Below are 24,195 nucleotides of genomic sequence, written 5' to 3'. Positions count from 1 at the left end.
TCAAAGGTTGTATAAAAGCATTCAAAATAAGAATCAAACAGAAAACAAACAGTCAGAAACTCGATTAATACTGAAAAAATAAGGGGGTATGATTATTTTTGAACATTGCAGATTTTATAAATAGCTGTATATTTCTTTTATTACAAGTATCCCGAGATTTTAAAATGACGAAAATGATCAGAAGAGGTTTATTAAGAATATGTATCAATATGGACGTAAACAATAAATTCTTACAAAAGTTACACCTAATAAACTCAATTTTCAAGGGGGGTATGAATAATATCGGGCACAAGTGTATATATATATATATGTGTGTGTGTGTGTGTGTATCTGTGTGTATCTGTGTGTGTGTGCGTGTTTGGCCGTGTGTGTACTAGACGTGTCCTGAGCTTTCAATTTACTTTGATTGTATTACAACATTTATACATTATTATTTTTTTTTTCAAAATTAAAACCAATTTGTTGTTTTTTGTTTGTTTTTTTAATGACGAATTTATATCACAATTAGGGTAAAATATCCGTAAATACGCCCGACATAGGTTTAAAGTGTTGCCTCCATGCATATATATATATATATATATATATACATATATATATATATTAAAGAGCCAATTCTTTTTCGATAATCATATTATACCTAATATAGATGTATTACTAATTTCAACAATTAATATAAAATAACGTGGGTCTCATCAGCTAGCATCGAAATCGAACATTTAGAGTTTCATCAGCGTTTCTTACATATGTTGGTATTTAGGGATGAATAAAAATGGTTTAATATAAAACGACTGTGAGAAATAACTGGTAATACGCAGAAAGAAATACAAATATGTCAGCTTAAAATGATTTTTGTTTCATTTCGCGATGAGGATATAGGTGTCTTCCTGTTATACATCAAAATAAAAATATCGTTCGTTATTAATCATGCTTAGTATATCATTACTTTTTCCCTTTAGTTGACGTGTTATGAGAGCAGTAGTTAAAACATTTATTTGTTGAATGTTTACATAGTCGGACAGACAAACTTACACTTGTTTTAGTTATATAATAGTTTTGTACTTAATTTTATAATTGAATTATTATTTACATTATAATATTTATTATTATTATTAGTATTATTATTATTATTATTATTATTATTATTATTATTATTATGTAGAAATAAAAAGAAATTGTACTATGTCCTATAATTTAATTGTGTTTTGTGTGAGTACTAATGCAAGTGTAATGACAATACGATTTATATAAAGATTACAAAGACATGAATAAAAATAGATACAATTTCGCTGCAAAAAGTAAATCTGTTAAACACTTTAGATTTTAGTATCTTACTACAGTTTAATAATAAATAAAACGAACCATTCGATAATATAATCTGTTTGAAAGCATTGGTCTTTATAACCAATTCCCTAATTGAACTTATGGACCTGTCAATCGGAAAGTTACTTGCAGATATTCCCCTTCATGTTCAAATAAAACCAATGTCTTAACTGTTTTAATCTTATTTTTTCAATGTAACCTAACTGCCGAAATATATAACCTGTTAGACAAAAAATACATAAACCATAAAACTAAGTCACGTATTATGATACACTAACAGAATGCTTAATAAAATAAGGTATGATTTCGTTAGACCTATAATATATTAATCATCGTTTAAATTAACTCTAATTTAAATTTATTTTAAAGTTTGGTACACATTGATATAATAACAAATGTAATTTTAATCTATTTCAGAACCATTTTATTTGAGATTAAAATATTTTATTTATGCCGAGTATTTATAGAGTAGATTAACCTATTATTAAATGAGGCTTTAATTATTCGGTTACTCATTAAAAATAATAAGATTTAAAAATTAAATAATAATTTTTGATTCAGACTACATCTTTATCAACATATTTTTTCAATGAAACCGCACATAAAATAACTAGTGTTAGGGAGGGGAGTCTGGGCGTTCAAGGAACACAATAAGTCAATCCCAGAAAAAGTGACCTATGATATTGTTATGGAGGTGTTGGGGTGATCAAAAGCATAATAAGTCAATCCCAAGAAAGGTGACCTATATTAGTGTTATGGAGTTGTAACCGCGCGATCCGAAATCACACAATGGGAAATCCCGGGATTTAAAACGACATGTATCCATGACGTCAATCGGACAGGAAAGCTAACCGATATTTGATTGGTCAGAGCAAAAACAGCAAAAAGTACAATAAACAAATGCTAGCGGAAATAAGTTTAACATGTCAATCAACAGAAACTATGACCCAGACAGTCGCAAAATAATAAAAAAAAGTTGACAAGAAAAAGGTAAACAGGGCAAAGTGATATAAAAAAAGAGCAGTGGTAGAGACACAAAGCATAAATACATGTTAACACCCTATGATGAGCGCTTTCGTTGTTATTTTGAAGTGGAAAACGATCTGTATTAAAAAACAGAAACTACCCCGTATTAATTTTAACACGAAATAAAGCTTCGTTTATACAGCCAAGACGATCATAGCAATTCATATATGTAACGATACTGACATATGTGGATTTGCTCCTAGAGTTATTGCAGACAGTTGAAAAAAAGCCTTTTTCCCATCCCATATCCACCTTTTATTTTTTGGCCTTCAATTTGTAGATTTATTTTTGATCCCATAACATCCCTTGGCGTTTTGAACTAATTTACTTGAAAAGATACTTTCATTGTCACTAATAAAACAAGCGCCACATTACTTTAAACACACGCATGTAGAGATTAATTTTAAGAGAAAATTTCCCCATTCTTTTTATTCTAGTTTTTATTAAATAGTTAGCCTCGAGTAACAACAGTATATTGTCGCCTGACAATATATTTTAGCACTTACGCTTTAGATTTATTATAACGCGTCATGGTAATTTTGTTTTACTAAATTTAATAGAAAATATATACGTATGTATTTGTGAATAAACCTATATATATATATATATATATATATATATATATTCACCCAAATTGAGATGATGTCGTCATTATTCTCAAGACAATCGATCAAGTTGCAAAGTTAAAAGGTGCACTCTAATTATAATGCTGATTGAAGTCTGTCACAAAAAAGATTTTCATAATTGATCCTAAGAAGCCAAGCACGAATATCTGACCAGCCTATTAAATGTTAAAATGAAATGAACACCCAAAACATTAAATATAGAATCGTTTTTAATTTGAAATAAATCAACAAAGCCGCGCCTTAGAATCGTATGCGTAAATACTTGAAGATAAATCTAATAACTATTAATATGAATTTCGCCTGAATAAAACTGTTACTATTATACTTCGTATATGTTTTGCGAGCTATACCCTAAATAATTGCATGATAATTCCTAAACGAGTGCGTCAATAGTTCTTGAACTTACAAATGCGACAAACCTGTATATTACATAACGACTACCATAACCATTGTAACTACTGTTGATAGTAAAAATTATAACAACCAAATGATAATTACGCTACAAAATTTGGAAAAATATTTTAAAGAATTTGAGATAAAGCCTCGTAAAAATCCCACAATCTACTACTACTACTACTACTACTACTACTACTACTACTACTACTACTACTACTACTACTAATAATAATAATAATAATAATAATAATAATAATAATAATAAAATAATAATAATTATTATAATAATAATTTATTAGTAGTAATATTTAGGCCTCTATTATTTCTATTTTTACGACATACAATACTATTAATATCACGTACAAAATAATTGTAACCTAAACAAATAGTCGAATAATTATAATCAGTAATAGAAAAGAGCCCCTTTCTATAAAATGCATTAGTAAGGAGAGAAATAACCGAAAAAAAGACTGCTCTGCTTCCTAACGTAGGCTTATCATAATTATTTTGATTGTTTCCGAAACATAACAGAGTAACGTTAAATTATATATATATAATTATATATATATATATATATTATTATTATTATTATTATTATTATTATTATTATTATTATTATTATTATTATTGTTGTTGTTAATATTACATAGTGAATTCCAAAGAGGAAATTTTTAATAAAGACTAGATGCCATACAGGGTTGTCTTCACAGGTATAGATTTCTGCCATCATGCCTTAAATGTAACTGAGGTATAACTATTTACAACAATAAGGATAATCAGATACTAGGATTAAATTTTAATGCAGAGTTAAACAGCTAGGAATGTTATAATCTAAATGAAGGATCCAAATCCAACAGGCGAATATTGTGTGTATTATTCTGAACCGGTTAAGAAATAAAAATAAAGTATAAAGCTCATCTAGGAATGGAATTTTTGTATTATTCTGCACCGGTTAAGAAATATGAATAAAGTATAAAGCTCATCTAAGAATGGACTTTTTTCCATAAAAAAACGGTGAGCATTTTTGTATTCAGTTGTAGCAGTATTGATGGTGAAATCTGTGATATCCTCCTCAAATCAATAAAACAACTTAACAATAAAGTAGTTATTATTAAAAATTAAATTAGCAATTTGGGGGCTGAAAATTAATTTAATTGATTTTGTCATCTGACATCTTAAGTTAGTAGAATCCATGTTGATTTACTTGTTTACTTACTTACTCCTTGTTCTAAATGTTTTTACCCATAAATGCAGGAGTAAACATCTTCTCATCGGAGTAAAACCCATTTGTAGCTATTGGGTGGTTTTGCTGTCAGAATAATAATTAGAGAATATATAATGTTTTATTTAGATACCCAAGAATTCAACACACGATTTATAAGACATGAGCAGCATAAGTGATTAATAACAGATGTGGGTTAAACCCATGGTTAAAACAAAATTAAGATTAAAAACATAATTTATATCCTTAATTTGCTAAATAAGCCACCGTAGCATATTCTGGATCGGTCTGATTAGATTAATTATTAAATCATAGACACCTTCTATTAATAAATATACCGAAAACATAAAACGGCATGAATTATCTCCCTTTAACTGTTAGAGGGAATAAAATCGACCCCGTTTCCAACAAAATTAACTAGTAGCAATTAACAACAAAATTGGAGTATCTCCCTTCATAATTGTCTTTAGTATCGATATGAAAACATATTCAAGTAGAATGACAATGAATTCTAAAACATTAAATAATAATAAATAGATTAAAATACCTTATTCGAAATATTGTACAAGGATTTATATATATATATATATATATATATATATATACAGCCTTTTTATTTATTCTCATATTAAATTAAACTTTAAACTTAAAATGGTACTTTTTAAAATTTTACATTTCACCCCAAGCAAGCCACATTGCCACTTTAGTATAGGGGGCTACTATCAGGGGGAAACAACTACTGAGCCACTATGTTGGGATTTGGGCAGCAAGATGTCGGTTCACGTTATATTTGAACTTCTGCATGTCAGTACAGTTGGGGAAGCAGGGACCTGGAATGGAATTCCAGAGGCTAACAGTTCTGGTGAAGAAACTACTGGAGTAGAAATGTATTTTACATCTAGGGGTCTCTACTGTGTGGGGGTGGGATTTAGCTGCCTGTCAGGTTCACCGAGGGTGTCTACGTAGTAGGGGTCACAAGTGTCTGCATTTCGGCAGAGCATTCACCATTAAAATACTTGTAGAACAGGCAGATGGATTCAACGACAGAGAATGAAGCTTAGATGGCAGTTCAGGGCCTATTAGATTGGGGACTCTCTTTTGAACCTTGTTTAGGAGCGTGAGACTAGTAGCAAATGCACCAGCCCAGATGAGACAGCAAACTCCATACGTGGGCGAATGCTGGCTTTATAGAGGTACAGGATACTTTCGGGTGTTAGTTGTGTTCTGGCACACTAGTGAGAGCCTGCCTTCTTCGCAGCGGCCCTGGCAATGCTGTCATAGTAATTGTTCCAACTCATGTTTCCTGTGAACTATAGGCCAAGGTGTTTAAAAGATGTACTCTCAGATAAAGAGTCACTGGCCATTGCTAAGGGTGGCAGAGAAGGTTTCTTGTAATTATTTAAGGAAACCAGTTTAGTCTTGGCAGCATTGAATGTGACCATCCATTTGTCCCCATTCCACTACAGATTGGAGGTCATCCTCTAGTGTGTTCGCCATTTCTTTAGATATCTGTCCATTTGTTTTCTTGTCAGGCCTGCTAAAGAGTGTGGTGTCATCCTAATATGTACTTATCTAAGAGGCGATTTTGTTGGGGAGGTTATTAATGAATATTAGGAACACTAGAGATCCAAGGATAGACCCCTGTAGCACTCCTGCATTTAATCATATTGTTTAGATGTACGACCGTCGAGGACAACCTGGATTTTTTGTCTTATCTAAGAAGGATTTAAGTATGTTAAGTATTCTACCAGAGATATCGTATGATCTACTTTTCCTGAGGAGACCCTCATGTCATACCCTGGCAAAAGTCTTGGTTATATCTAGAGCTACCGCTCTGCCAGCCCCGCCTTGTCTAGGGAATGGTATATACGTTCAGAGATTACAGTTAGGATATAAGCTGTGGAACGGGCTTGTCTAAATCCATATTTTTGGTCAGTTAGAAGATTAGCATCTGCATGGTTAATTATGGTCGCTAATATTTTGGCGAAAAGTGGGAGGAGGCTAATGGGGCGATAATTTAATGGGTCCGTTTTTTCTCCCAAATTCTTAAATACTGGTACTACAGAAGCAGTTTTCCAACAGCCCGGAAAGCAAGATTTATTAATGCATATGTTGTAAAATTTGGAGAGAACTGGAGCTACTTCGGCTGAGCACGTTTTTAATAGCATAGCTGGTATGAGCTCAGGTCCACATGCTGTTGAAAGGTCAATGTTTTTTATGATATCATGCAGCTGAGCAGGGGTGATGTTTAGATCGTCTAGCATAGCGTCTGTCCGCAAAGGAACCCCAGGCTGGGGGTGGTTAGACGGTCCATTGTGGAGTTTTAGACAAACCGACTGGCAAGCATATTATCCTTGTCGGTTGCTGAGCAAACAACCTCGTAATTGTTGGATAGTGGGGGAATTGTTGATTGTATATTATTTACTACACGGCTGTAGATTTTCCAGAAGTCGCGAGTTCCTAATTTCTGCGCGTCGATGCGTTTTTTAGTGGTTTCAGTAAATTATCTCTTAGCTGTCGTTAAATTTGCGGTATGCTTGCTGCCTTTGAGCAATGGCAGTTGCCAAGTCGAAGTAAACTATTGGGGAGAGTGTGGTTTGCTATAAAATTTCCGCATGGGAACATGTGCTTCAATTGCTATTTTGACCCATTCAGTGGTCTCATTTGTTCATTGTTCAGCAAGAAGAGATAAAGTATTTCGCCATGGGGTATCTCTGATAAGATCTCTGAAGGCTTCCCAGTCAGTTTTTATAATATATCGTTGTTAATGGGATACATTATTATTTTTTAAATGGCTTAGGGTTTTCTGTGGAAACTTCTCATTACTCTGTTCTGAAATAAGGATAAAAAGATTAGGCGATATATTTATATTTAAACTGGCTTCTCCTTAGCTACCGACAAAGGTAAGTGTTTGTTACATGCTTTTCCCGTTAAGGGAATTTTTCCTTTTTCTTTTTTTTTCTTACTTTTCTAAAATGTACTTTTTTCAAATATATTTGTATTCATAAAGTCTGAAGAAATGCTGTTTTTTTAACATATTCAAACGATATAATGGTTGAAATTGTCGACTGGACATGGAAACAATTGTTAACGTAAAATGAAATACACTTTTTATTTCAATTAAAACCTTGTTTGACGTCTTGATTTTGCTTTCACAGTATAAATAACCCCAAAAGAACACAACAAAGAACATATTTTAGCATACGTCTCTAACCACAACACAAACAACCCAGAACTATTCACACAGATAACAAAAAACCTTATACATCTCAATCAGAACGACAAGCTAAACAACATACTTAAAACAACAAAAATAATAAAAAGCAAACGCCAACCCAAAAACTTAAAACAAATCCTAACTTCCTCAATACTCGTCCCTCATACTACCAAAAGGGGTTACAAAATGCAACAAAACGCGATGTGGAGTCGGTGACATAACAATAGGAGGTAACACATACACATTCAAAAACCCAGCAAAAACGTTCAAAAGAAAAAAAGGATCTAAATTGCACCTCCAGAAATGTAGTATATGCACTAAGATGCACAACATGCAACAAATCCTACATAGGCGCCACCAAAAATTTCAGCAATAGAGTGGCCTTACATAAGAGCAACATCAAAAGTGCAGATAATAGACACCTCTATGTTTCAAAGCACGTACACACATGCAGTGGAAACAGCTTCAAAATAATGCCAATCTTCCAAACAGACAATTATTTTTATTTACTTACACAGGAAAAATCTTCATCACCAGATTCACTCCTGAACTGAACAGAGCCTAATATCATCACACAAAAACATGAAATGCAAGGTGCACTCGCATGCACATCCATACACATACACATATACACACCCACACATAAATCAGAACCGACACATTAAAACACACACGCGTGCGCGCATACAACAACATACAGACATAACACCCTTATTTCTAATACAACACACTGAACAATACCAACCATACTTAATCTCGAAACCAACAACACTAGGAAACACCTAGAACCATAGTATAATATCTGTTCCAACACTTCGCTCCCTCCTCAGTCAGTGGAGGAGAACCCCCTCATGACTGAAACAACTATACAACTATCATCCCTTCTATCATCCCCCTCCCATACCTATACCACCTTCAATTGCCCCCCCTCTGGGGAACAAAATCTTTCCCACACTAGGAACCGATCCTGGGTCTGGCCATACCCACATGGGGAGGCAAATAAATAGAAACATTAAAAACACCTATACATATTTTAAATACACCCCTTCTTTCTAAACAAACATAATATAAGTAATACCCGAAAAGACTAAAATGAAAAATCACAATACTAAAATCCAAGAATCTAAAACATAAATATCAAAATAGAATGAAAGCACCCCTACCCTTATTTCAGAACAGCTGCCCCCCTCCTCACCCATGCACATTAGTAACGACATCGGATTACAGTCACCTTCCTAGGAAGCAAATAACCTCATATTACTATAAAACATTATACACATTCTCACACCAATAAAAGCAAACACACACACGCACACATACGCACACACACGCGCACACACACAAATACGCATACACACGCCCTTCCCCACCCTAAAGGAAAAGAAAAAAACACTAACAGAAAGAGAGAGTTACTACAGCCAGGTCAGCGGCCCCGACAAGCCCAATAAAAGAGTAATAAAAATTGAACATAGCAATGAATTATAAACACTTACAAGCCTCCGCCCCTTGGAAACACTTCAAATGAACTACGAACATTGCATTTTTACATCTCCAACACATTTGAAAATAATTTCTGGCGAGGACCTTTCACAGAACGTCTGAAACGCGCGTAAAAACGATTGCAATGACTTAAACGCAGTATTACAATGATCCAACCATAATTCTCAATGAAAAACCAAGACACGGAATAATAAAATAATGTTAAAAAGTACACATTGTTGGTGACTACTTCCTTGTTTAAATATATATATATATATATATATATTTATTTATTTATATATATACAAGTTAGAAAAGCATGTAATCCAAGACATGAACATTGTTGGACAAATTGTTTTTACTATAGGCTTTAAAAATAAAGGTACAATATTCAATTTGAAATTTATTCATCTTCAAAGTGCTCTTTTTATAAATTTTACAAAGTAAGGTGTAAAAATGTAATTTAAGTTGACTCAAAAAATTACCTTGGATTTATTTCATGTAATGCATATTCTGTTGGACTTTTAAAACAAATATTGAAAATTTTATATCTATATCATTAATTGCTAGATAACAGATAATGTGTTTAAATTGCAACAACATGTACATTACATGAAATAAATCCAAGACAATTTTTGATTCAATTTAAAATAACATTTTTATACCTTACTTTGTAAAATTTATAAAAGTGCACTTTGAAGATACATGAATTTCAAATTGAATCTTGTACCTTTATTTTAAAACTCTATAGTAAAAACATTCCGTTCAACGATTTTAATGCCTTGTATGTAATGTTTTTCTAACTTGTCTCTTATCTTTTTAAGATTATATTTTAAAACTATCCTTCTCTCTATTTCATTTTGTGTTTATCCTTACACCACTAGTCATTTTTGAAACCCCCATTGTATTATTACAGGTCTGAATATTCTCTCTGTTTCAGTTTGTATTTCTCCTCACACCACAAATCATTTTTGACACCCCCTCTTTGTATTATTAAACTGTTTAATATTCTTCTCTTTCAATTTGTATTTCTCCCAACACTGCAACTCATTTTGGACCCCCCTCTTTGTACTATAGGTCTGAATAATGAGCCAATCTTAATTTTATAACAAAAAAGAACTTTAAAATAACTTTCGATTATTTTTTTTAACTTCTTTCAGAATACAAAATCTTTAAAATTTAGTCAGGCATATATTTTATATAGGTTTCATTAACAAAGATTACGTAGATAACGAGAAAAATAGAGATGAAAATTTCAAAAGGAGTGTATAACTGATTACGCTCAATAGTAGTCTTCGCCAGTGAAACTCTTTGTTATTGTTATTCTATTATACTATTATTTAAAACATCTTGTGTCTTGCTCTTTAACGCGAGGACTAATACACTATATATATACACATATATATACACTGTATATATACATATATATACACTATATATGTATATATATACACCATATATACACACACTATACTTATAAATTAACATATATATGTATGTATGCATGTATATATATATATATATATATATATAACTACTTCATTTACTCACATAAACCTAATATACGAAAGTATAGATTTATGCGTAAACTTTAAGTATTTACTTCAAAAGTGCTCAATACGTAGGTAGAGCTAGTTAGTAATTTATAAAATATATATGGCGATTAAGCTACACTGAATATTTTGCGTTTCATCCACTGTAGGATTCGTCAGGCTTATGCGCGAATTCTGTCGTTGCTTCTTGTTTCTATATATGTTGAGGATTTCTAGTTAGCCAATCAGCTTTCTAGTATCCACCGCACCCCCTCCTATCAGCAAATGGGCATGCATTTTATCGAACAAAGGATCTGTTTTAGAACTAGATTAGTGGTTTAAGGTAGACGTTTTCCTTCCTTATTTATATATATAAATATACCTATGTGTACACACACATGCACATATATATGCATATATATATATATATATATATATAAATATATGTTTATGTATATTCATGTTTATTTAATTTATTTATTTGTTTGTTTTCTATTGTTATTGTTAGTTTTAAAGCTTTTTTGTATCGCTATCCTAGAGTAAGTTTTATTTTGTGAACACAGTTGTTTGCTATTTTTCGTCTACAATTTAATAGATTTTTAGGTTCTTTAAAGTACAGGATATCAAATTTTTCATGGAGGCATAATTTACATGGGTCGTCTAAATGTCTGCACGTGGTAGCTTGTCTCATTATTTTCCATTCGACTACCGGCGAATGCCCGCTTTCTTTGAGTTCCCAGTATTTATTCGCTAGTGTTGTTTTTATATGGTGTTTTTTTTATTTTTGACTGTAATTTTGTGGTCATAGTATCGGGTTTTGAAATCTAAGGAAGTCATGCCTATGTGATATTTCTTGTTATTCGGGGTTTCTTTCGCAAATATTGTTGCCTGATAAACTACGCTTTTTGTTAGGCATTTATTTTGGACTGGGCAAAGTGTGCGGTGTCTACAATTGCATTTATCTTGTTCGTTATTAGTAACAAAAAGGATTGATAATTTATAATTAAAAATAAAAAAAACGTTTTCCCAAGGAAGAACAAACAATATTAATAGATTGTAAGATCGTTTCGGAAACGTAGGTTTCATTGAGACGGACACTAAGTCTTGGACAATAATTTTATCATTTGATTTTATAAAACAATGTCTCCTCATCAGCAATAGGAGTGGGTGGGGGTTTAAATAGACCAAACATAAAACTAGCATTTTTTAAGTAAAGCAGATATATCTGGAAAACAGTTAAAATATAAAGAAAACAGTAACTTATCTTGATGTTGATAAACAAAGTAAGATAAAATAAAATAATATCGGGTGGAAAAGTAAGGTTAAGAGGGGATATCTTTATTATTCCTAATAAAAATATACATATACCTTTTAATCGTCCCCCTTTAACGCCCGTAAGTATCATCGTCAATGCCTTCATCGGTGTTAAATAGAGTTTATGAACGGTTGACAACATTGATATATAAAAACTTCAAAGGAAATGCGAATAAAATAATATACCCAGTTTAAAATCGTCGGAAAAGCTATATGTGGTTTTACCTTAATTAATTCAATTATACAGAGAAATAACTGCTATTTCTGAAAAAATGATACTCAAATAGAAAAATAAAGAAAACTTGTATTATTCAAAGGGATATAATCACTAATTACTTATGAATTAGTTATATTTTATATTACGTTTTAAAGATAGTTATATTAATAAAACCAATAACAGTAACGCCATGAATCTTTTTAGTAGTAATTAAATAATAATAAAATTTCTAATAGTAATTAGATTACATCTAAATGAGCTTATCTCCTTCACTCCCTCAAAGAATAAATTAATCATACTAGGATATTTTAATGCCCTTTTATTGAAAATAAGGGTCATGGAAAATGTAATGATAATGAAGTTCGCCTTCTCAACCTGTGTGGAGAAAATGGACTTCTTATTACAAATAACATCTTTCAACTCCTTACGAGACAAAAGACCACCTGCAGGCACCTCCGGTCTAAGCTCAGACACATCTTGGACTACTCCATCGTTCGCCTGAGAGACCACAACCACGTCCTAATCACACGCCCCATGCCAGGAGCAGATGATTGTTGGACTGACCATCGCTTATTAATAACAAAGCTTAAAATGTTAGTCCGTAGACGCCCCCGTATACAACACCCAAGGGCAGAGAAACAGCACACAAAAGTTGAAAGACCCAACCTTCGTCAAAACATATACAGAAGCGGTGCAGAGCGCATAGCCTAATCCAATCAATCATACCACAAATGAATGGCTCTTCGTCCGTAAAATATGAACAAGGCTGCCAGAGAAACACTGGGGCATATTAAAAAAAAAACACGTTATAAAACTGGTTTGATGCAAATGACCATGAAATTATAGGCTTAATAGAAAAACACACGAATATCAAAGACTGAGTATGAAGCACACCAAACATCACCACAACTTTAAACAAAATCCCATCCGCTAAAGGCCAAATATAAGAAAGAGCTCCGTAATATACACAACCGCTGGTGGAAAGAAAATTAGAAAAGCTTCAGCATTATGGAGACGCCTGCAATGTGAAAATATTCTTCTCTGGCGTCAAAGAGATATAGGTATGCTAAAAGCCTCTAATGCCTCACTTAAAGCAGCTGATAACACCACAGATCTCATCCAACCTAAAGATAGCCTTACCAGATGGCAAGAACACTTCTCAGTGCTACTAAACCGTGATGCAACAGTGCCACCAGATTTCTTTAGAAACGTTTCCCATTTTGCAGTCTGCCTCTGGATGTCTGAAAATCCAATTTCGACGAATTTGTAACCGCTCTCAAATCCACCAAACCATTCAAAGCCTCAGGGACAGATAACATTCCCTAGGAACTGATTAAATATGGATAACTTCCACTTCAAACCCGAATAAACCTTCTAATTCTTCCTATCTGGAAGAAAGAAGAAGGAATAACTGCGGACTAGAGGGATGCTAATATCATCACCATTTTTAATTATTAAATATTAATTTATAGCAAATCCGTGATTCCCATGTAGTGTGTACGTGTTCTGAACCTGAAGCAAGCAATATTAAAAGACTGTCATCTATGTGCTATTCCAGGGATGTTTCTTAAATTTCATATAGCATTCTCACTAGATAAATAGAAAAAAAGTGTTGGGGCAAGCACGCAGCCTTGCTTTAGGCCACATGTAAAAGGCAACATTTTCTGATTGGCGAGTTTGGTGTCGTATTAGGCCCATTATTCCGACATAAAGGCTTTGGATAAGTGAGATTAATTTAGTTTGACAGCAAGAGCGTTCGAGCACTTGCCACATAGCCGTCCTTGAGATAGAGTTAAATGCCTTTTCTAGATCAGCGTCTGTTGGCATTATTTGTATTTCTCCTGGGTTTGTCTTGTGCAAAAAATTACATCAATGGTGCACCTATTACGTCTGAATCCACACTGCCTTTCGGAAGGATGTCCTTCGATGTGGTTAAAAGTAAAGAACCTTACGTCATGCATCGTGCGGCTCGTGTTAGGAAAGAAAATTAAAAAAATAAAATAAAATGGGCGCCCCCTGGTATTTATGGACTGATGATCACGTGATGTGAGGAAAGGGTGAAGGGGTGTGCAAATGAAATGTGGTTGAGTCGCTCTATAAAATAGCCGTCTTCTTTATTTTGGGAGTTGGTGTGGAAAGTGCAGAGAGAAGAGAACAGTTGGATTAAGAGTTGGATTTGGAGTTGGAGTTGGAGTTGAGTTCAAATTTAACGTCAAGCTATTTCGGCGCAGTGACAAAAATGGGTGACCGAGTAATATTGAGCAGTGATATCCTGAGATCATTTACTGGAGAAGGTGACGTGATTGCGTGGCTTAACAAGCTGAAGTTGGTGGCAAGGCTGCAGAAGATCGAGGATGTAGCCACGTTAATATCAATGTATTTGGAAGGAAGTGCTCTAGCGGTCTATCTAGAAATGGAAGAGACGGGTCGGGTCATTGCTATGAGCAGCGAAAACTGGTTAAAGATCGCATTTTCCGAGAGCGCGTTTGAGGCTTACAACAAGCTCAAAAGAGTCACCTGGACTGGGGAGTCTGTGGATGTGTACTTAGCAGAGATAATGCGACTAGCAGGATTGGCTTGATATGGGGGGCGCAGCCTTGAGAAGACTGTAAAGCTGGCGCTTGTAACTTGTTTCCCTGATTTCATCTCCATGGAACTGCAACGACTTACTGATATTGAAACCATGGAGGTGGAGGAGATTCTAAGGCATGCTAGATTTTTGGCGAAACAGTCCGGTGAGCTGGGGACGGTCGCGGCTGTTGTGGCAAGCAGAAAGGAGCGGCCAGTGATGAAGTAAGCCGTGGATTTACTGGTAAATGCTTTCGATGTTAAGGACCACACCTGATGAGAGACTGTAGGGAGCCACGGCCAGACATTATCTGTTTTCGGTGTGGCCAAGTAGGGCACATTAGCAGGAATTGCCCTTCGCTTCCGGGAAACGAGTAAAGGGGTGCTATTGCGCCAGTAGTCACCCCTTTTACACTGAACAGGCGTATGAGAGTTTGTTGCCACAGTTACTGATCAAAATCATTGGAAAGAGGGCTCAAACTCTTATTAATACTGGATGTACAACAACACTTATTACTACGAGCGTCGCCAATTCTTGGAATGGAACCAGCAACGTTAGAGCGGTGGATGGCAGAGAAGTGGAATGCTGTGGAGAGGCCGATACGAGCATTGTAGTAAGGAATATGCCATTGCGGCTAAGAGTGATCGTGCTGGATAGACTGGTTGCAGGAATTGATGTGGTGCTGGGCCTGGATGCGAGAGACCGACTGGGAGGAGCTACTATTGCTGAAGGTCAGGTGCAGTTTGGCAATCAGAGTGCACCGGGAATAACAGGAAGTGTAACCAGGGGTGATACCAACCAACCATCGAAATCCGGACCGTGTCTGATTGAGGATGATGACTTTCGAACCTGCTTCGATGGCGAAAATTGGATTGTAGAATTGCGATGGACCGCGGAGCCACCTGTATTGACCCATCGGGTCAGCTGATACAAAAGCACGCTGAAAGGAGCTGCGGAGCCGCAGTTTGAAAAAGAAGTTGAGAGATGGATAGATGATGGAATATTAATGCCGTGGTCAGGGAAAGTGTAAGGAATTTGCAGCTCATGGCTGTGGTCCAACCTATTATGAAGAAAGTTAGGCTAGTGTTGGATGTCCGTGAGCTGAACAAGTTTGTCGCTTGTCACACAAAGGATGGAATCGACGTGTGTGAAGAAGTCGTAAGGAAATTGAGGAGGATGAAGCAGGCAACTAAAATTGTGGACCTAAAATCAGCCTACCTCCAACTTCATGTGGATGAGAAATTGTGGAAATATCAATTGGTAGAGTACAAAGATCAAGTTTATTGTCTGACCAGATTAGGATTTAGTCTGAACTCCGCACCAAAGATAATAACGGCAGTTCTGAAGACAGTGTTGGCCAAAGACGATGCAGTGAAGAGAGGCACCTGCTCTTACATCTATGATGTACTAGTGGACGAAACAGAGGTGACTGCGGAAAGGGTGAGAGAGCATATCAAAGCATATGGACTGACGACAAAACCGCCTGATTCCCTGGAAAAGGGAATGGCTTTGGGATTTCGACTACAGAACAATAAGGCAGGAAAATTGATGTTTGGGCGAGGAAATGAGATCCCTGAAGCCAAGGTTGACCTAGCCAAGAGAGAGATTTTCTTTATATGTGGAAAGCTGGTTGGCCACTACTCAATAGCTAGATGGCTGCGAACTGCGTGCAGTTTTATTAAAAGGCAGACTGGGACAGACAGTTGGGAAGATGCAGTTGATCAAAAAGTGCTTCTCATGATACAAGAGGTCATTGCAGAAGTGAAAAAAATGGATCCTGTGAGAGGAGAATGGCATGTAAAGGAGGGCCATGAAGGGGTGATATGGACTGGTGATAGCAGTGTAGCATTAGGGCTATTATTGGAAATAGAAGTGGCTGTTGAAGATGCTGCTTGGCTACGCAAAAAGGATGATAGCGTCTATATCAATGTTGCGGAACTCGATGCTGTGATGAAAGGCATCAATCTGGCTCTAAAATGTGGGCTACAGATAATGAACGTTACAACAGGCTCTGCAAGAGTGGTGTCGTGGATTAAATCGGAGCTGTCTGGTGATAAGCGGATCAAAACAAAAGGAGCAGCGGAGATTCTTATCGAGCGTAGACTTGGAGTGCTGGGTAACTATTACCTTAGTGCCGTCACAAAAAAAAAATAAAGCAGCTGGGCTGACAAGAGTCAAGAAATGCTGGCTACCCAAGGAAAGACACGGGGCACCAACATTGTGCAGTAGAGAATTTAAAAGACCTGCATAACCTGCATCATTTTGGAAAGGAACGGACCCTTTACCTGGCAAGAAAAGTAAACCCGCACGTCACAATGCAAGACGTCCAAAAGGTGGTGGAACAATGTAGGGAATGCCAATCAATCGACCCTGCCCCGGCTAGACATAAATAAGGATAACTGCATGTTGAAGAGAATTGGCGGAGATTGGCCATTGGCATCACATATTATCAACATGAACCGCATGTAACTATGATTGATTGTGGGCCTGGGAGAGTAACGATATGGCGGAAAATCAAGAAGGAAACAGCAGAAGAGGTAAACAGAGTTGTCCAGGAGGTTTTCATGGAAAGGGGGCCAGTAGAAGAGGTGTTGGTGGATAATAGTACGTCTTTCCGCTCGGAGGTTTTTAGAGACTTATGTGGGAAGTGGAATGTGGGGCTATATTTTAGAGCTGCATAGCGTCTAAGTGGAAATGGAATTATAGAGAGGCACCATCGCACTATACTAGCTGTTGCATCAAGAAGCCAGATCTCGCCCCAATAAGCAGTTTTTTGGTACAATATGACGCCGAATGCTGGTCAAGACGAAAATTCAGTACCGCAGCTGTCTATTTTCTCTTATGAATGGCGACATCAATTTGATGTAACAGAGAGAAGAACAGGCCTGCGTGGACATCGCGGTTGCACCACTCGCTGGGGAAAAGGTACAGTGACTGAATTACTCTCCAAAACAAGGTAGCGATTGACGGAATGCCTCGTCACATTTTAGATATACGGAGGCTCTCCTTGCCATCAGAGGAAGAGGAGGTTGATGCTGATGTTGAAGTGTCTGAAGAAGAGCCTCATGGACGATCACACCGTGAACAAAGACGCCCAGCGTGGATGGCGGACTATGATACTAACTATTGATCTTAGATATCTAGGGGGCGTGCGGTTAAAGGTAAAGAAGCTTACCTCATGCATCGTGCGGCTCGTGTTAGGGAAAAAAAAGAGAAAATAAAATGGCCGCCTCCTGGTATTTATGGACAGATGATCATAGAGTTCTACCAAAGACTCAATGTATTAATGTTTATCATCAACATATCTAACATGATAAGCATGGCCATATTAACAACGGAATTCATAGACAGTATGTGATAATACTTATAATGAAAAAAATAAATTATATCATTTACTCGTTACATGATATTTAAGTAAACAAATTTTAAGATTATAATATAACACTTTTTAAAAAGTAATACACGTTTTTATATAACATTTTGCCCCTAAGTTAAGAATATACTTTTAAATTCAATTCATTTAAACTACCGGGGTTTAATAATCTATTAATACTAGAATTTAATCCGGCGTTGCTCGGGTGCTTGGAGGTGTATGTTGGGCAAAAAAAAAAGTGGTAGTAGGAAGGCAGGCTCGAACCCGTACCGCAAAGGAGGAAAAGAACGGGTACAACACTGACGTCATTGTAGTTACGACCACCGACAAAGTGGAAGCGACGTAGGTTTTTATAAAGACTAGTATGTCGAAAGGAGAGGATGACTTTCGAAAATATCGACGAAAAAGGCGACCCCTTCCCTTTGCAGAAAAGTGCCCAGTTGAAGGTGAAGATATTAATGTTTTCATCCAATTTTCGATATTTTCCGTCTGAAAGGTCGCCCTCAAAACGATAATGATCTTGTCAAAATCCGTCGACTTTGTCGAAAGTTTTAAACAGACATGCAAACATACATACATACATACATATATTTATGTATTGGTGACTAAACATTTTCGACCCAAACCGATTAAAAAGTTTGGCCTTTTTCTGAATACTATTTATGTAAAATTTCAAATGTTTAGACCGGGAATTGTCTGAGTAATTTGATAGAGACCGAAGCGATTCAAATTATTTTAAGTCGACCCCTATTATGGTCACTTAACATTTATTGTTTAGCGCTCAAATAAAGTTATTAAGTAAGATCAATGTCCAAGGACCTATATATAAACTTTCAAATGTTTATACGCAAAATTGGTAGAGGAGTTTGGTAGAGTTCAGAAAGGTCAAATCCTTTAAATTTGACCCCTTAGCAGTTAAATTTATAGCCGATTACGGATTACAAAGATATTCCTAAATCTCTCTACCCTGGATATTTAATTTTGAGTGTCTAGACTGAAAATTGACAGAGTTATTGTGTAAGGAAATGTACACAGACAGGCACACACACATATACACACACACACACACACACTTTAACTTTTATAGATATACTAGCATGTGTGCCAGGTGTGGCCCGGGTTTTTGGAGGCGTATGATGAGAGAAATAAATTTAAAAAAGGTAAATTTTTTAAAAACTTTGACCCCTATTATAACCCGTTAACATTTATTGTTTGAGGTTTAAATCGAGTTATTAAGTTAGATCAATGTCAAAGGGACCTATATTTAAAATTTTTAGTGTGTAGACCTTAATTGTCGGAGGAGTTTTGTAGAGTTCTCAAAGGTCAAATCCTTTAACTTTGACTCCTTAACAGCTAGATTTCTTACCGAAAACCGATCATATTTTCCCAAATCTCCGTACACTGTATATCAAAGTTCGAGTTTGGAGACTAATAATTGACAGAGTTATTGCGTAGGGAAATGTACACAGACAGACCCACAGATACACAGACACATTCACTTTTATAGATATACTAGAATGTGTGACCTGTGTTGCCCGGGTGTTTGGAGGTGTATGCTGAGCAAAAAAAAAAAAAAAAACGGTCATTTTTTTTAAATTTGACCCCTATTATTACCGCTCAACATTTATTGTTTTCGGCTCAAATAAAGTTATTAAGTTAGATCGATGTAGAAAGAACCTATATCTAAAATTTCAAGAGTTTAGACCCAAAATTGTTGGAGTAGTTTGGTCGACTTCTCAAAGGTTAACTCCTTTAACTTTAACCTCTTAACAACCAAATTTCTGGCCGAAAACCGATCACATCGATTTTCCCAAATCTCAGTACCCTGTATATCAAATTTAGAGTCTGTAGACTGACAATTATTATTACGAAGGAAAATGTACACAGACACAGACAGACACACACAGACACGCTCACTTTTATAGATATATAGATAGATAGATTTTACGGATGAGAGGAGGAAAAATAGTCATTAACATTTTCTAAAGAAATAGTTGAACATTAAGTAAGGAATAAAATGAAACACTTTACGTGGATCTCGCGTATTTTATATCTATAATTATACTGCGTCTATAGACTAAATGCAATAAAAAAGGTGAATCTGAATTATACTTCTAAGGAGAAATTCATGAACATAATACAGACACAAATAAAAAAAAACCGGATCTCTCTCTCTATATATAAAAATATACAAAACGTGCATGATCCTCCCTTACTCCCTGTGCGATTCCGGGTGATGATAATGCTATTTCATTAGATTTAATCTGAGATAAAAATGGCGACTTCCGTTGTTTTTACCGCTTTGTGGAAAAGTAACAGGGACAAGATATATGAGGTAAGAATTTTTTTAAAAATATTTCATTATAGAATCTATTTTGTTTTTATAGAGGAACTTTGTTTCCTTCGCCATTAAACTTTGAATTGGTTGAAGGCAAATCGGTGTGTGATAATAACAGATATGTCTTGCGGGAATTTAGATAAATAAATTAGGATGAGGATCAAAAGGACGACTTAAAACGTTGCCTTTAACTATGCAGATCATATTGAGAGTGGTGAAGGAAAGTAAAATAGAAAGGAGGATCGGTAAGAAAACGCGAACAAAGTAGTATATATATGTATATATATATATATATATATATATATATATATATATATATATATATATGATGTCAACGTCTTGTCAGACGAGTTCCACTCCCTCAACCATTTAAAATCCATGAACCCAAATGCCTGAGGGAGTATCTATACAAAGATGATGTTACAGAGTCTTAGCTTTGTACGACAGCCATATATCTCTCTCTCTCGGTTCAAAATGTTGAGATCCAGCAACAAGCAAGAGCAAGATAGTCAGAAACAAATTAAACTGCAGACCAGCTTAATGCGGGTACTGGTCTCCCGCTTTGTTTTTAAATCAGAGATTTGCTTCTCCTAGAAAGGTTGCTTCACCACGGCTTACGGGAGCCCTCTCCACCCCAATACACATATACCCACACACAAATATACACGTATATATATATATATATATATATATATATATATATATATATATATATATATATATATATTAATGTAAGAACGAAAAAATGAATATGAAGAAAAATAGAATAACGAAAGAATAAAGATCCATGTAAGCTAAATAACAAAACGTATACCAATATATCAAATTAAAAGCATTAAAACATGGGATGAAGGAATGACATGTAAATATGGCAGACATGTCGCAAATGGCAATTCGACATCACTGACCTTATTTGTTTCATTCTAAATACTTTGTAGAATATAGCATGCGGGTAGAAGGCGTACCTTTATTGTTTTATTCTTTTTTATACAATTAATGAAACTTATGTAAAAACATAATTACTATAAATATGTTTTAACACCGGTGTTATTAAATAAAAAAAAAACGAATGAAACATTCAAGGTACGGCCTTTTCCCTCATGCTGTATTCGATGTTCTATTTAATTTTCCATGCTTCATTCCGAACTAACCTGGGTGCCCAGCATGGCCCGGGTTATTGAAGGTGTGTGTTGACAAAAGAAAAGTGGTAGTAGGCAGACCGGCACGAACCCGTACCACAAAAGAAAAAAACGTAAAAAAAGTGCGAAGTTCTTGCCGTTACGTCCATTGCCAAACTGATAGTTGCGAAGATTTAAATAAAGGCTAGCCAATCGAAATAAGAAAAGTGACTTTCGAAAATATCAGCGAAACAAGCGATGCCTCCCTGTAGAAAAGTGGACACTTGAGGATGAAAGGACTTATTATTTTAAGCCAATTTTTCGATATTTGTCGTCCGATAGGTCGCACTTCACACCGATACCGATCTCCTGAAAATCCATCGCCTATGTCGAAAAATTTATGCAGACGTACAAATATACATACATACATTTAAACAGAGAGGTGAGATTTATATTTTAGAAGAATACATTCGTCCAAATAAATGAGAAGCAAACATGAAATTAGCATGCAATTTCCATCAGCCTCTAATTATCGTTTTTTTTTTTCAGTTTATTATCTATTCGATACGCGGTTTAAAAAGTGTTGAGAAAACTCTCATACGCAGTTGTTTAGTTTAAACAATAACTGGAAGTGAATTGTATCATTCCATTTTTACCTTCCTTTCTCGCATGTCATAAATAAGACTGCTGAATGTATACGTCTTGCCTAAAAGGATGTTATCTGACTAAAGCTTGGAGTATTTCTCAAGGAGTATATACTATAGGCAGTTGCGAAATATCTGGTTGTCTATGTTTCTAATTGTGCATAGAATCTGAAGAAGTCATAATAGTGGAACGAACACAAAATTATTTTTGCAATTGTACGAAAGTTATATTTCATGTTTATTTTTGTTTACGTACGGGTTTTGAATAGCATGCGTATTTCATTCAAAAATCGTCTGAACACCGCATGATGCCAGAAACAAAAACATAAAACATAAGTCAAAACAATACTGTCCAACGTAAAATTCATTGTAATTTTATTTTATAACATTTATATAAACGATCCGATTTAAGAGATTTAACTCTATTGTCAAAACTAAATCATGGCAGTATATTTCCATGCCAAACTAACTAAGAAATATTATTTTATATTGAGAACTTAATATATTGAGCATCATCTAATTTGACATCTAAATCCTTCCTCCTAAACTTTACACGATCAGGAAAAGTGCATGCTATGTCTTTCTATAAAATAGGGCCACTTGTTATGGAGATAGCGTTTGGATTTATATGTGGTGTGTTGCAGTTACTCACAGCACAGGCTTTTCGTTGCCCTGCACCCTCTTTTGTATGAACTGTTCTCTGACACAATTTACAATATTATGCCTGCTTATCTTTTGTCTTATATATATTTCAGCGATGATTTTATTGTTTATATGGATGTGGTGTGAGTGTACTCAAAGGGGATTGACGATGGAGAGTGTGTTTCGAGGTTATCTTGCATACTTAGAAATTGTTGACGTGCGAAATGTTTATAGACACTTCCCATGGATACTTGCTTATTTTCTAACAACCTTTGCTATTGTCCGCTCCATGATCCTCCAACCACTCAGTCGGGGTCAAGACGCACTTCAGGAGAGATTTTGAGGCTCTCTTGCATCGCAAAGTGTATTGCTAAGCAAATAAAATTGACGAGCTAACAATAATACCTATCTGAAATATATCTTATAGAGTTTAAAATTGTGTTCAACAAAACATCATTAACATCTAGGTCTAGTCTATCGGCTAGTGTTGAGATCTTATTAATAGGACTTCACAGTCAGCAACTGTACACATAAATATAAGCCACCGCTATAGATCCAAAACAGATAATTTATATATTTTTTGCCAAAATAAAAAAATACGAAGCCCTTTATAGTACGACTATAAACTAAAAATAATGCTTATTAAGTACGCTAAAGTTACCTAGGGCCAATATGTAAAGTCTGGAGTGATCGCTGAGAGGTTTTATTCAATTGATATTAGGGGAATAACCGACAATATTCTGATCAAGTTCAATCCTATGAATTATAATTTTGTATAAAGCTAAACTTCTTGCAGAAAAATAATTGTAAATATCCAATCATTGATAACAGGACTATCACACTACATCATTTCTTTGGTTAGACGAAAACAACTCTACCGACGCTTGAATGACTTTCTGTGATTATGGAAAACCGGTCAATAATACTGATGTTAACACGGTGATCAGTTTCAAAAACCACCTGTTCGTAATGCTTTAATATCTGCATGCCGAAATAGCTCATATATAGACCAGCATGTACAAAAATTGTTCAAAGGAGATTTTTTTCTAATCCACTGAATGGCTCCATTAGTTTGCTCATTATTTAAGAATACTGTGGACCGATCCTTTGTATCCCAGTATAGACGGAAAAGTTTTCCTTGTGTCAAAAGTAATAGATGAAT

This window comes from Euprymna scolopes, chromosome 16, assembly GCF_053919585.1.
Source record: "Euprymna scolopes isolate OS-2025 chromosome 16, ASM5391958v1, whole genome shotgun sequence".
Taxonomy (NCBI): Eukaryota; Metazoa; Mollusca; class Cephalopoda; order Sepiida; family Sepiolidae; genus Euprymna; species Euprymna scolopes.
This window is presented reverse-complemented; position numbering follows the sequence as displayed.